Source organism: Engystomops pustulosus, chromosome 4, assembly GCF_040894005.1.
Source record: "Engystomops pustulosus chromosome 4, aEngPut4.maternal, whole genome shotgun sequence".
Classification (NCBI taxonomy): domain Eukaryota; kingdom Metazoa; phylum Chordata; class Amphibia; order Anura; family Leptodactylidae; genus Engystomops; species Engystomops pustulosus.
The window spans coordinates 205,454,243-205,466,591 of record NC_092414.1 but is presented as its reverse complement, the minus strand read 5'-3'; the positions used below and the strand labels follow the sequence as shown (position 1 = coordinate 205,466,591).

At 38.8% G+C, this 12,349-nt stretch overlaps 1 protein-coding gene across 5 annotated transcripts in view; it reads right to left on the bottom strand.

Moving 5' to 3' along the window:
• Positions 1 to 6,464, bottom strand: part of NFIX (nuclear factor I X) — a 141,779-nt gene extending 135,315 nt beyond the window's left edge. For 2 of the 5 annotated variants that reach the window (XM_072149588.1, XM_072149592.1), the window contains exons 1-2: positions 6,307 to 6,445; positions 5,982 to 6,009 (exon numbers count right to left, since the gene is read on the bottom strand). The gene's annotated coding sequence lies outside the window, so the exon portion shown is untranslated. Of the gene's footprint in view, positions 1 to 5,981; positions 6,010 to 6,306 lie in introns of all 5 variants that reach the window. The other 3 variants (XM_072149593.1, XM_072149594.1, XM_072149589.1) reach the window with 2 other exon arrangements.
• Between the last annotated feature and the right edge of the window lie 5,885 nt (positions 6,465 to 12,349).

Below are 12,349 nucleotides of genomic sequence, written 5' to 3'. Positions count from 1 at the left end.
CATTAGTGTTCTGCGTATGATGTGAAAAGCATTATAAAGGATCTTATGTGCCTCATATTTATACTTTGAGTGCACAAGGATCTGCAGTAGAGACTTTTTCAGGTTGTTAATCAGCCATGCTCCTCCCGCACCACCCAAACTCACTGACACTTTAATAATCTATAAACTCAGACAACATATGAATAATCAATACATACAATAGAAAATGATCAGAGCCGTCACGAATGAGCCAGTCGCCAAAAAGTGTTACACACCCTTGTGCATTTAAAGTACTAAAGCAACCCAAAGTCATAAAATCTATTGTACAAAGTTGCTCATTGTTCAAGTAATGTCACTGCGCAAAAAGCATTGCTTGGATTTTCTATTAAAGAAAAATTAAGTTGGGAAAGTATCCCCATCCCATATCATATTAGAAGTACTGCTAACCTCTGTCGTAGCAAAGTAACTTTTGGGATTCGCCATGGTACTGGGTGATTAGTGGCTGCAGTATCTGAATACTTAGATACCCCGGACCAGACTTTGAAACTATATATTTTTTTATGTGCTATAAGAGAAGTAAATAATGTAAGACAATGTAGCATTAAATATATATATATGTCAACAGGATTTATTTTAATTATAACCATTGCCCGATACAGCCTATACTCTCTATCCTCTCCCTATATCTACTCCAATCAGTCCATATATTCTCTCCTATACTTCCCCTTATTTCTCCATATATCGTCCCTATATCTCCTCCTAATACTCATATCCTCTCCCTATATCTCCTCCTATTACTCCATATATCCTCCCCTATATCTCCTCCTATTACTCCATATATCCTCCCTATATCTCCTCCTATTACTCCATATATCCTCCATATATATCCTACTAATACTCATATCCTCTCCCTATGTCTACTCCAATTACTCCATATATCCTCCCCTATATCTCCTCCTATTACTCCATATATCCTCCCTATATCTCCTCCTATTACTCCATATATCCTCCATATATATCCTACTAATACTCATATCCTCTCCCTATGTCTACTCCAATTACTCCATATATCCTCCCTATATCTCCTCCTATTACTCCATATATCCTCCCTATATCTCCTCCTATTACTCCATATATCCTCCCTATATCTCCTCCTATTACTCCATATATCCTCGCTATATCTCCTCCTATTACTCCATATATCCTCCTATATCTCCTTCTATTACTCCATATATCCTCCCCTATATCTCCTCCTAATACTCATATCCTCTCCCTATGTCTACTCCAATTACTCCATATATCCTCCATATATATCCTCCTAATACTCATATCCTCTCCCTATGTCTACTCCAATTACTCCATATATCCTCCCCTATATCTCCTCCTATTACTCCATATATCCTCCCTATATCTCCTCCTATTACTCCATATATCCTCCTATATCTCCTCCTATTACTCCATATATCCTCCCTATATCTCCTCCTATTACTCCATATATCCTCTCCTATATCTCCTCCTATTACTCCATATATCCTCCCTATATCTCCTCCTATTACTCCATATATCCTCCCTATATCTCCTCCTATTACTCCATATATCCTCCCTATATCTCCTCCTATTACCCCATATATCCTCCCTATATCTCCTCCTATTACTCCATATACCCCCTTTATATCCTCCTATTGATCCATATATCCTCTCCTATATCTCCTTCTATTATTCCATATATCCTCCCTATATCTCCTCCTATTACTCCATATACCCCCTTTATATCCTCCTATTGATCCATATATCCTCTCCTATATCTCCTCCTATTACTCCATATATCCTCCTATATCTCCTCCTATTACTCCATATATCCTCTCTATATCTCCTCTTATTACTCCATATATCCTTCCTATATCTCCTCCTTTTACTGCATATATCCTCCCTATATCTCCTCCTATTACTCCATATATCCTCCTATATCTCCTCCTATTACTCCATATATCCTCTATATCTTCTCCTATTACTCCATATATCCTCCCTATATCTCCTCCTATTATTCCATATATCCTCCCTATATCTCCTCTTATTACTCCATATATCCTTCCTATATCTCCTCCTTTTACTCCATATATCCTCTCCTATATCTCCTCCTATTACACCATATATCCTTCCTATATCCCCTCCTATTACTCCATATATCCTCTTACATCTCCTCCTATTACTCCATATACCCCCTATATCTCCTTCTATTACTCCATATATCCTCCCTATATCTCCTCCTATTACCCCATATATCCTCCCTATATCTCCTCCTATTACTCCATATACCCCCTTTATATCCTCCTATTGATCCATATATCCTCTCCTATATCTCCTTCTATTATTCCATATATCCTCCCTATATCTCCTCCTATTACTCCATATACCCCCTTTATATCCTCCTATTGATCCATATATCCTCTCCTATATCTCCTCCTATTACTCCATATATCCTCCTATATCTCCTCCTATTACTCCATATATCCTCCCTATATCTCCTCCTATTACTCCATATATCCTCCCTATATCTCCTCCTATTACTCCATATATCCTCCCTATATCTCCTCCTATTACTCCATATATCCTCCCTATATCTCCTCCTATTACTCCATATATCCTCCCTATATCTCCTCTTATTACTCCATATATCCTCCCTATATCTCCTCCTTTTACTCCATATATCCTCTCCTATATCTCCTCCTATTACACCATATATCCTCCCTATATCCCCTCCTATTACTCCATATATCCTCCTACATCTCCTCCTATTACTCCATATACCCCCTATATCTCCTTCTATTACTCCATATATCCTCCCTATATCTCCTCCTATTACCCCATATATCCTCCCTATATCTCCTCCTATTACTCCATATATCCTCCCTATATCTCCTCCTATTACTCCATATATCCTCCTTATATCTCCTATTACTCCATATATCCTCCCTATATCTCCTCCTATTACTCCATATATCCTCCCTATATCTCCTTCTATTATTCCATATATCCTTCCTATATCTCCTCCTATTACTCCATATGTCCTCCCTATATCTCCTCCTATTATTCCATATATCCTCCCTATATCTCCTCTTATTACTCCATATATCCTTCCTATATCTCCTCCTATTACTCCACATATCCTCCTATATCTCCTCCTATTACTCCATATATCCTCCCCTATATCTCCTCCTATTACTCCATATATCCTCCCTATTACTCCTCCTATTACTCCATAAATCCTCCCTATATCTCCTCCTATTACTCCATATATCCCCCTATATCTCCTCCTATTACTCCATGTATCCTCCCCTATATCTCCTCCTATTACTCCATATATCCTCTCCTATATCTCCTCCTATTACTCCATATATCCTGCCTATATCCCCTCCTATTACTCCATATATCCTCCCTATATCTCCTCCTATTACTCCATATATCCTTCCCTATATCGCCTCCAATTACTCCATATATCCTCCCTATATCTCCTCCTATTACTCCATATATCCTCCTCTATATCTCCTCCTATTACTCCATATATCCTCTCCTATATCTCCTCCTATTACTCCATATATCCTCCCTATATCTCCTCCTATTACTCCATATATCCTCCTATATCTCCTCCTATTACTCCATATATCCTCCCTATATCTCCTCCTATTACTCCATATATCCTCTCCTATATCTCCTCCTATTACTCCATATATCCTCTCCTATATCTCCTCCTATTACTCCATATATCCTCCCTATATCTCCTCCTATTACTCCATATATCCTCCTATATCTCCTCCTATTACTCCATATATCCTCCCCTATATCACCTCCTATTACTCCATATATCCTCTTATATCTCCTTCTACATATGTTATGTATGTTTATATTGGAACAAAGACAATTCTGTTGTCTAGTTCTTGAATTCTCTAATTATCTAGAAGTCGTTGAGCTGGAATGTTATATTACTCCTCATGTCCCCCTTAAAGTCCTTTGCTAATCATATATATATATATATATATATATATATATTTAGCAAAGGACTTTAAGGGGGATATATATATACGATGGACAATTACATATCGTATATACTGATTACTTTACTTTCAGGTCACTGTCACTTTAATGCAAGAGATGGAAAAGAGAGTCAGAACTTCCCAGACTTGTAGAAAAGAGCAGTCGTATTTGCTCAATGGAAACTCATCCACGTTGTGCTTTCAATTTCATATTTTTGCTGGTGTTACAGATTTTACTAAATGTTAAGTCTGATTCGTCTTTCTGGGTCTTCTACGTTTATTTTTAAAGTTGAGGTCAAACTACCGCATCCTGCTATACTCCTAAATATTTGTGTGGCCCTTATATGGTTTCCCTCCTTATTCTGTAAGCTTTGGATCCCATTAGAGTAAACTATTTAATCATTTTGTTCCTTCTAACATAAATGCAATCCATTTTTTACAACGCTGTATGTACTAAAATGTATACAGCTACATGGAGTATAAGGATCGTGGTTATAGTAGTAGAAGTTGAACATTTCTGTTTATACGTCTATTATATGTATGTTTGTATTTCTCCTTGTACGTTCTGTGTGTAATAAACACATTCAGGGTGTAAGTGCAATAATACAAATTACACACATATATACATATATAAATAGAATAGATATGCATATTTCATCTATATATCTATGTATTTACTGTAATCTTATCATTTGTATATATAATCCAGCATAAAGAAACGTTAGTTATTACGTTGGCGTCTAAATATCTTTCTCAGTTTATCACGCCAAGTTTTTGTCATGCACATTATATCGGGTCTATATGAATATTATGTAAAATACATTTAGCCAGACATAAATATTTTAAAGCAGAATTTGCACGTGGTATTTGTTACAAAAGGAGCGTCTGTCCTAAATCCTGTCTACCATATGTTGCTATATACTGTTACTTCTGCTAATATCCGCAGTACATCATTGCTATCTATGGAGTAGGCAATCTCGCACCTATAATGAAAATGAATTTTCAATTGGGCTTTTCTGCACAGAAGATTTTGGCCCACGAGTCCATACACTCATAAGCAGAATAGTGACACGTAGTGACCGGCAATTTTCAAAGGCCTGACACCTCCAACTTGGACTGAATAGCTTGACACGGGTAAGTGTCCTAGACGTGCACCGATATATAGGAATTTGCATTGCGATGATGCAGTGCACGTCAGCTATTTCATAGACACTCAATGTGAGCTGTGAATTATTGTATTATATATAGTGTGCTCATTGTTCATAAAGTTGTTTAAAAAAGTAAGTTCTAAAGTTGTGGGATGTTTTTAAAAAGGATCAATGCTTAACAAGTTGTGCAGGAAATCTGCTTCTCCAATGTACCCCACACATCTCACCTACTTAGTACCGAGAACTTTTACCTACTGATCGGGTCTACCAGGTTCTTAACTGTAACAACTAAAAGAGATCGTACCCATCATATGAGGATGTGGGAAAATGCTTCAGCCCAAACACATATCTAAATTATACGGTGCAGGTGTCAACAACATGCATTAAACACACACGCATTTATATATATATAGTCACACTTGTGCAGTTAAGTCCCTAAATGCACCCAGAAACATGTATGCTGTATATATACATAATATATATTCATAGTATAAATACCATACAAATAATACAGTAATAAGTACATATTCATAACTTCAGAACAGAAAAAGGACATTTGTATTTCTGAATATTCCCGGCCTATCCTAGGAATCTAGTGCCAGGGTAAAGGTCACTCCTACCTGGGGTCTCTCGGGGTAACGCCAGCATCAATCAGAGCCGGGACAGTTTTGAGAGATATTGAAATTAATCTTCAACCCAAAAAGAATATAAAACTTGCTTACAATTTTTGTTGCCCCCATAGGAAGAGCCACCCACATTAATTTAGCGTAAAAGAGAATAAAAAACAACTATGATGACTTAATAAAATTAAGATGGCACATACCAGAGGGAGGACAGAGGAGGACACACTTCTGCCAACGGGTGCAAAGAGAGAGAGAGAAAGAGAGAGAAGGGATAAAACAGAACCCTTAAGTTTCCAACCAGAGAAAAGTTTTTTTTTTAAAGAATTCTTGTATGTGAACAAAAAAAGAAAAGGAAAAAAGAAAACATAAAAAAACTCAATAAAAGAATGAAAAAAAAAGTGACTAAACAGACAGAATGAGAGGATGTCGCTTAGAAAGAGTCAGCAGAAAGAAATAGGTTATTGAGGACAAAAATAGAGAGTTAAAAAAAATGGTGGGAAAAAAAGGCGCCTGGTAAAACCTTACATCTCCTGATCCTTTCTCCTCTCCTTGAATTGCTTTTACTCTAACACCCAGTCCGAAATGCAGGGAAGTCAGCGTTGGAACACTGGAATGCTGCCATGTTCTTTGCGAGCCAGCCTGTAGATTTCTCAGCTGCAGTCAGCCTGCAATACACTTTTACAGGAAGGGGGGGACAGAGAGAGTGTGTGCGTGTGTGTGCAAGAGGGAGAGACACCCTGGATGTCTCTTTTTTTTTTTCACCCAAGTGCCGTAAGTTTATTATTTTTTCTATTTTTTTCTCCCTTTTACATTTTGTCATTTAGATGCTTTATTTTTTTTAAATAGTTTTATATTCCCCCTTTTTTTTTTTCACTCACTTTGCCGTTTTGGTGCCAGCTCTGTGTTGGCATGAGTTGGACATTTTTTTTTTTCTTGGCTGGGCTGTCTCTCCCCCCTTTCCCCTTACCCCCAGCTCCTCCACCCCTTCCAAACTCTGTATCTACGCCCTGCCCTCTCTCTCTCTCTCTCTCTCCTTCTCTGTGTCTCGTTCTCTCTAGCTGCCCTTAGCACCACTATTGCACCCAGACTGTCTCAGTATTGCTCTTTAGTTTTGTTTAGTGCTTTGCCAACTGTCTCTCAGACTTTCCTTGTTTAGTCTCCACGCCTTCGTTCTCGCTCTGTCTCTTTTTAAACAATATCCTACTTTAGTCTCTCTCGTCCCATGTTGCCCCCTCATGCACATGTGCCTCTCTCTTTAATTCCAAGATGGAGAGAGTGCCAGGCTATAACCGAAGTCGTGATTGAATTATTAATAGGAGAATTAAAGTAGTTTTGACATTGTGTAATCTCCATGTGCGACGACGCTGTGCCATGGGTAGAGCTGGGTGGGTACAGGCTGCACAGGGAGTCAGTGCCAGGAGCCAGAACTATAGTGAATGAAAAAAAATGATTCAGACAGAAAAGTGCTCGGCTAGTGCGGAGGTAGAGCCACTAGAAACGCTGATAAGAAATGCTCAAGTGGAGATAAGAAGATCCACAACTGGAGAGAAGAGGACGGGGAAGTGGAAAGTTTGAAGTTTTGCCCTTGCGTATAGTAACTTAGGCATAAATCGTGTAAGACGGTGGAAGGAGAGAATTTTGCAGCTGGCTCTGAAGGTGTGTATACAGTGTGAGGGGATGTGTAGACGATTCGGGGAGGGGGAGTGATTTTGGGGGCAAAGTAAAGTCACTTTCCTGCAACCTTAATTAACCCTTGTGGAATGATGCAGAGGAATGTAGTCATATAACATGTGATAGAACAGATTAAGGGGACAAAGGTCCTGTGGGTGATATGAAAGGTAGGATACGGCTGTGTGTGAGCCGGGGTGACACACCACCTGGAAACTACATGGTCTTTTGTGGAGGGGCGGAGAAAAGAAGGGGGGGGGGGTAGGTGAATAGAAGGAAAGGGAGAGAAAGAAGGGGGGTTGGCTAATAAAAAGTGAGAGAGGACAGGAACACGGTAGAGTAAACAAAGGCAATGATTTTTCTTTTTTTTTCTGTAAAGGAAATGAATAAGCGTGAAAGTTTGCAGGATATAAAACGATACAAGAATCTATGTATACGAAGAACAGTGCGCTAAGTGTTACGGAGTATGAAAGTTGTCTGAATGGGAGGGTGGAAGTGTGAGATAACTATGTATAGAAAGTTTTTTTGGATGCAACCAATGAAGGGGGGGGGGGGGGGGGGCTGTGAAGATAGTTTATTCAAACTACTCCAAGAACACAGGAAATGAATGTGAGATGATTCAGGAAATCAAAGTACTAGCTGTAAAAATCTGAGTGTATGAGAGGACAAATTACAGTCCAGTATAGGGAGGGAGTATGCGGACATAGGAGTATTGGAGGAGCACTCGCCAGGCTATACATGGCTTAGGGATATTAAACATCATATACTAGCCTCCTTTGACCCTCCTGTTAACCTGTAGCAGTGCTGTCCCGACCTCATCCGCATGCCTGATACAGCGTTATTTTCAGGGTGTAGCAGCCACGCAGCTCTGGTCAGGATGGCACAACCGCTCTGTGTGTACTGAGGACCTGGGTTCAAGTCCTAGGGTCAACATTTACAAAGAGTTTTTATGTTCTCTCCGTGTTTGCGTGGATTTTCTCTGGGTCCTCCGGTTTCCTCCCACACTCCAAAACATACTGGTAGGTTGATTAGATTGTGAGCCCCATTGGGGACAGGGACTGATTTGGCAAACTCTGTGCAGCGCAGCGTAATATAAATAAAGAAATTATTATTATACTTACAAAGGCCTGGCATTGACATACAGCGCCACAAGTGTACAGTAGCACCAAAGTTCATTGTTGTAATAGCACCCCCAAGCCATGTATAACTTTTTTTTTTAAAAATCCCTAAATACCCCTATAAACATTAAATTAAATCTGATAATTTTGGTGGGTTCAGTAGACTCTTTAATGTGTATGGGGTCTCCTAGCTCTCCACTGAGGGCAGATATTAGTGAGTTAAGGATTAGGCAAGTTGCAGTGTAACCACTCATTATTTGGTTGAGCCTGATCATGCATGTATATGGGAGTCTGGAGCTGTGTGTAATATATGTAAGTACAATGTTTGCGTGATTGCATTGCATGGGCCCAAATCACCCATAGATAAAGGTTAATAAATTTAATGGTAGTATTTTTTGAGCCCCTGTACATCAGGCCTGTTTATGTTATGCCTTTGCTTTATACCAAATATTTTTTATTCCCATTAAAAAAAATGGCATTTAAAATATTCTTTTTTGTGTACACATAGGCTGTCCCAAACTAGCAGACTGCACTAAGTCCAGTAGAGCATGTGTTATTCCCACATCAGCCCATGTCCCTAAGGAAATAGACATATATGTGCTTTTTTTATTTTGAAATATATAAATGTATCTATACACAAAAGATTCCCAAATATATAAAAATAAATCTACAATCACATACATTAAACATTTATGCAAATTTAAAAACAAACGTGATATGAACAGGGCCTGATACTGACAGTAGAACGTTTTGGCTCTTAAACATTGTATTGATTGGAAAAAAAATATATAGTATTTTAGAAGTAGTGAATGTATTTGGTGGAACTGGGAATATAATAAAAATCTCATCCAGCTCCCTCTCCATATCCTGTCATGTGCATTCAGCAGACAGGGGACTGAGGGGATGTTATGGAGTAGATGAAGAATGAATGAAGAGACTGAGACACAGCTACACATAGGCTGCACCTACCTAAGGTAATGTAAAATAAAGTTTTATCAAGTACTTAAATAATTCGGAATGCATTTTTTTAATCAGCATAGCATAGGCTATTGGAACCTGTCACCAGCTAAAAATGTCATTCCTGGTGACAGATTCATAAGCTGTTATAGCATTCTGGGCATTCACATTTTATTTATTTCATCTTCCATATTCATACATTTATTCAATTGCATACTATTTAAAAATGTTACTGTGTGAAGATAATTTAGGAGATGGCTGTCCTTGGATATGACCACTCCCACTCCCTGTCAGCAGGGGACACACTTGCGCTATTGAGTCTTACCTGGCCACCTGGATTCACATTCATCACCACAGAACAATACACAGTGACATTTCTATGTGCAATCCCTCCAGCAGAGGTGGTCCTATCTAAGGTCAACAGTCACATTTGTTAGGGATATCATGGCCACATTTAAAGGAAGTTATCTTTACACAGGTATATGTTTTTAAAAATAACATCCAATTGAAGAAATTCATATATATATTGAAGCTGAATTCAATGAAATGTGAATGCTCAGATGAGAATTATTACTGCTATAAAAATTTACAGATTTACTTACCCGGTCCATTCACGATCCAGCGGCACATTTTCTGCGGAGGATTCGGGTCTTCCGGCGATTCACTAAGGTAGTTCCTCCGATGTCCACCAGGTGTCGCTGCTGCGCTGAAGTTCGTTGGAGTTCACTGAAGTACACCAAGCCGGGCCGGGTGCAGGTAAGTGCGTGTTAAGCGACACATTTTTAAAAAAAAATATGGCAGTTTTTCCGAATCCGGCGGGTTTTCCGACGCCCACGCCCCCGATTTCCGATGCATGCCATCGCCGATGCGCCACAAACCGATCGCGTGCGCCAAAATCCCGGGGCAATTCAGGGAAAAATCGGCGCAAAATGTTAAAATTCGGGTAAAACTACGTAAAAACGCAATTTGGGCCCTTTGTAAATGACCCCCATAGCATCATAATGAGTGCTAAGTGGGGTGAAGGAGTAGGAGAAGAGTAAATTACCAGGACTTGAGTGGTTTGGTTAGATTTAGGATGGATCAGAAATTAACTAATTAAAGGAGTCCAAACACTTTTTATTCTAAGGAGATGAGTTCTTCAAACCTTCTTCATCCAATGACCCTCTGATGGTGGAATTGTTTGCTTCTAAATCACTTTTGTGAAATATTTTGTAACCCATACCTAGTGGTTTTTGGGTGTCAAAACTTATTACGTGATCACTTTAGTGCTGGGGTCATTCAATAAGAGGAATCTGAAGAATTATCCATCAGAGAACTGCAGCAGAATATTTATCTGAGCGCTGCTACTACACAGGACAGGGTACACAAGGTTGCTTTATGTGAAGCTTGGCTGCAGGGTTTTCTGCCCAAAGCTTCCAAGGGTTGAGATTCACAGGTGAATAATGCAGCAAAGACTGGCAAGCTGCAGGTACGAATCACGCCAGGCAAGTTCTGTGCCTTTCCCAATGGATTGAAAACATGCTAATCAACAGCTTAAGCATATGCATTTATTATTCTCCATTATAAGGAAGACTAAAATAATTAATAGTAATAAATCTTCATTCATAGTTCATGGGGGACAAGTAAGAGCAATAACGTTCAGATGGAATAATAGGAATAGGTGAGGTTATTTAATCTTGAGAAGAAACATCTAAAGAGGGACATGTTTAACCTATTTAAATGATTTAAAATGGTAAAAAGCTGTCACTGCGCCCTAGTAAAATCTCCTTAAAAAATGGAGTATTCCCTCTGTGGAGAATAAAATGTTCACTCTCCAGAGTCAATAAGGGCTTAATGTAAAGAACTGGACGCTACATGGAGTCACTGCACTGGTTGCCCAACTCCTTCTAAACACGATTTAAACTAATCTACTCACCCACAAAGCTCGGCATAATGCTGCTTCTCCCCCCTTCTTACCCTCATCTCAGTCTATTATGCATCCTGTGCTCTTCCATCTCCCAGTGATTATTCTCATCTACACACCTCCCACTCATGTCACCAGGACTTCTCCCAAGCTGCACAAATTCTCTGGAATGCCCTACCCTGGACTATCAGACTAAAAACCTAACTACTAAAGCTTCAAAAATGTTCTTAGAACCTATCTCTTCAAGGGGCCTGTCACATTCCCTAACTGCATGTAACTTCAACTGTCTTATTACCAACCAACCCTGTGCACTCGGAGATATCAATATACAGCCTACTCTGCAGTTCTGTTCGGCTTGAACATTAAGACGATAGAAAATGATTGGTTCAAGCTGCAGCTGATTTTTATTAATTCATTTATTCTATTTATGTATAATGATCCCTTATAAAGATCCTGTATAAAAATAATGTTTATTATTATAGCCCCATCATCACCAATCTCAACATCCATCATCACCGAACTCAACATCGATCATCCCCAAACTAATTTTCCAGCTCTCTATAGATCATATCTGTCTTTAACTGATTGGTTATCAGTGTTCATTTTTTTCTTCTTTTCGGAGGACATTTATATAGACAATTATTTTATGAAGAAAACTTCTTGGATTTCATTTTTACTACAGATTATGGGGAACATATACCAATAAAGTAAGACATTACAGAGTACCGTAATAACTGTCATATAAAACAATAAGTACAAGCACTGTCACATCCTGTGCCCCCCCCTCATTGATTGTAAGCTCTTGCAAGAAGAGCCCTCACTCTTGTTGTTTCATATTACTGTATTATTCCACTGTATTGTCTTATATTGTTGTATATGTTCCCCATATGATAGTGTTATAGAAATAAACAGTTCTTTTCAT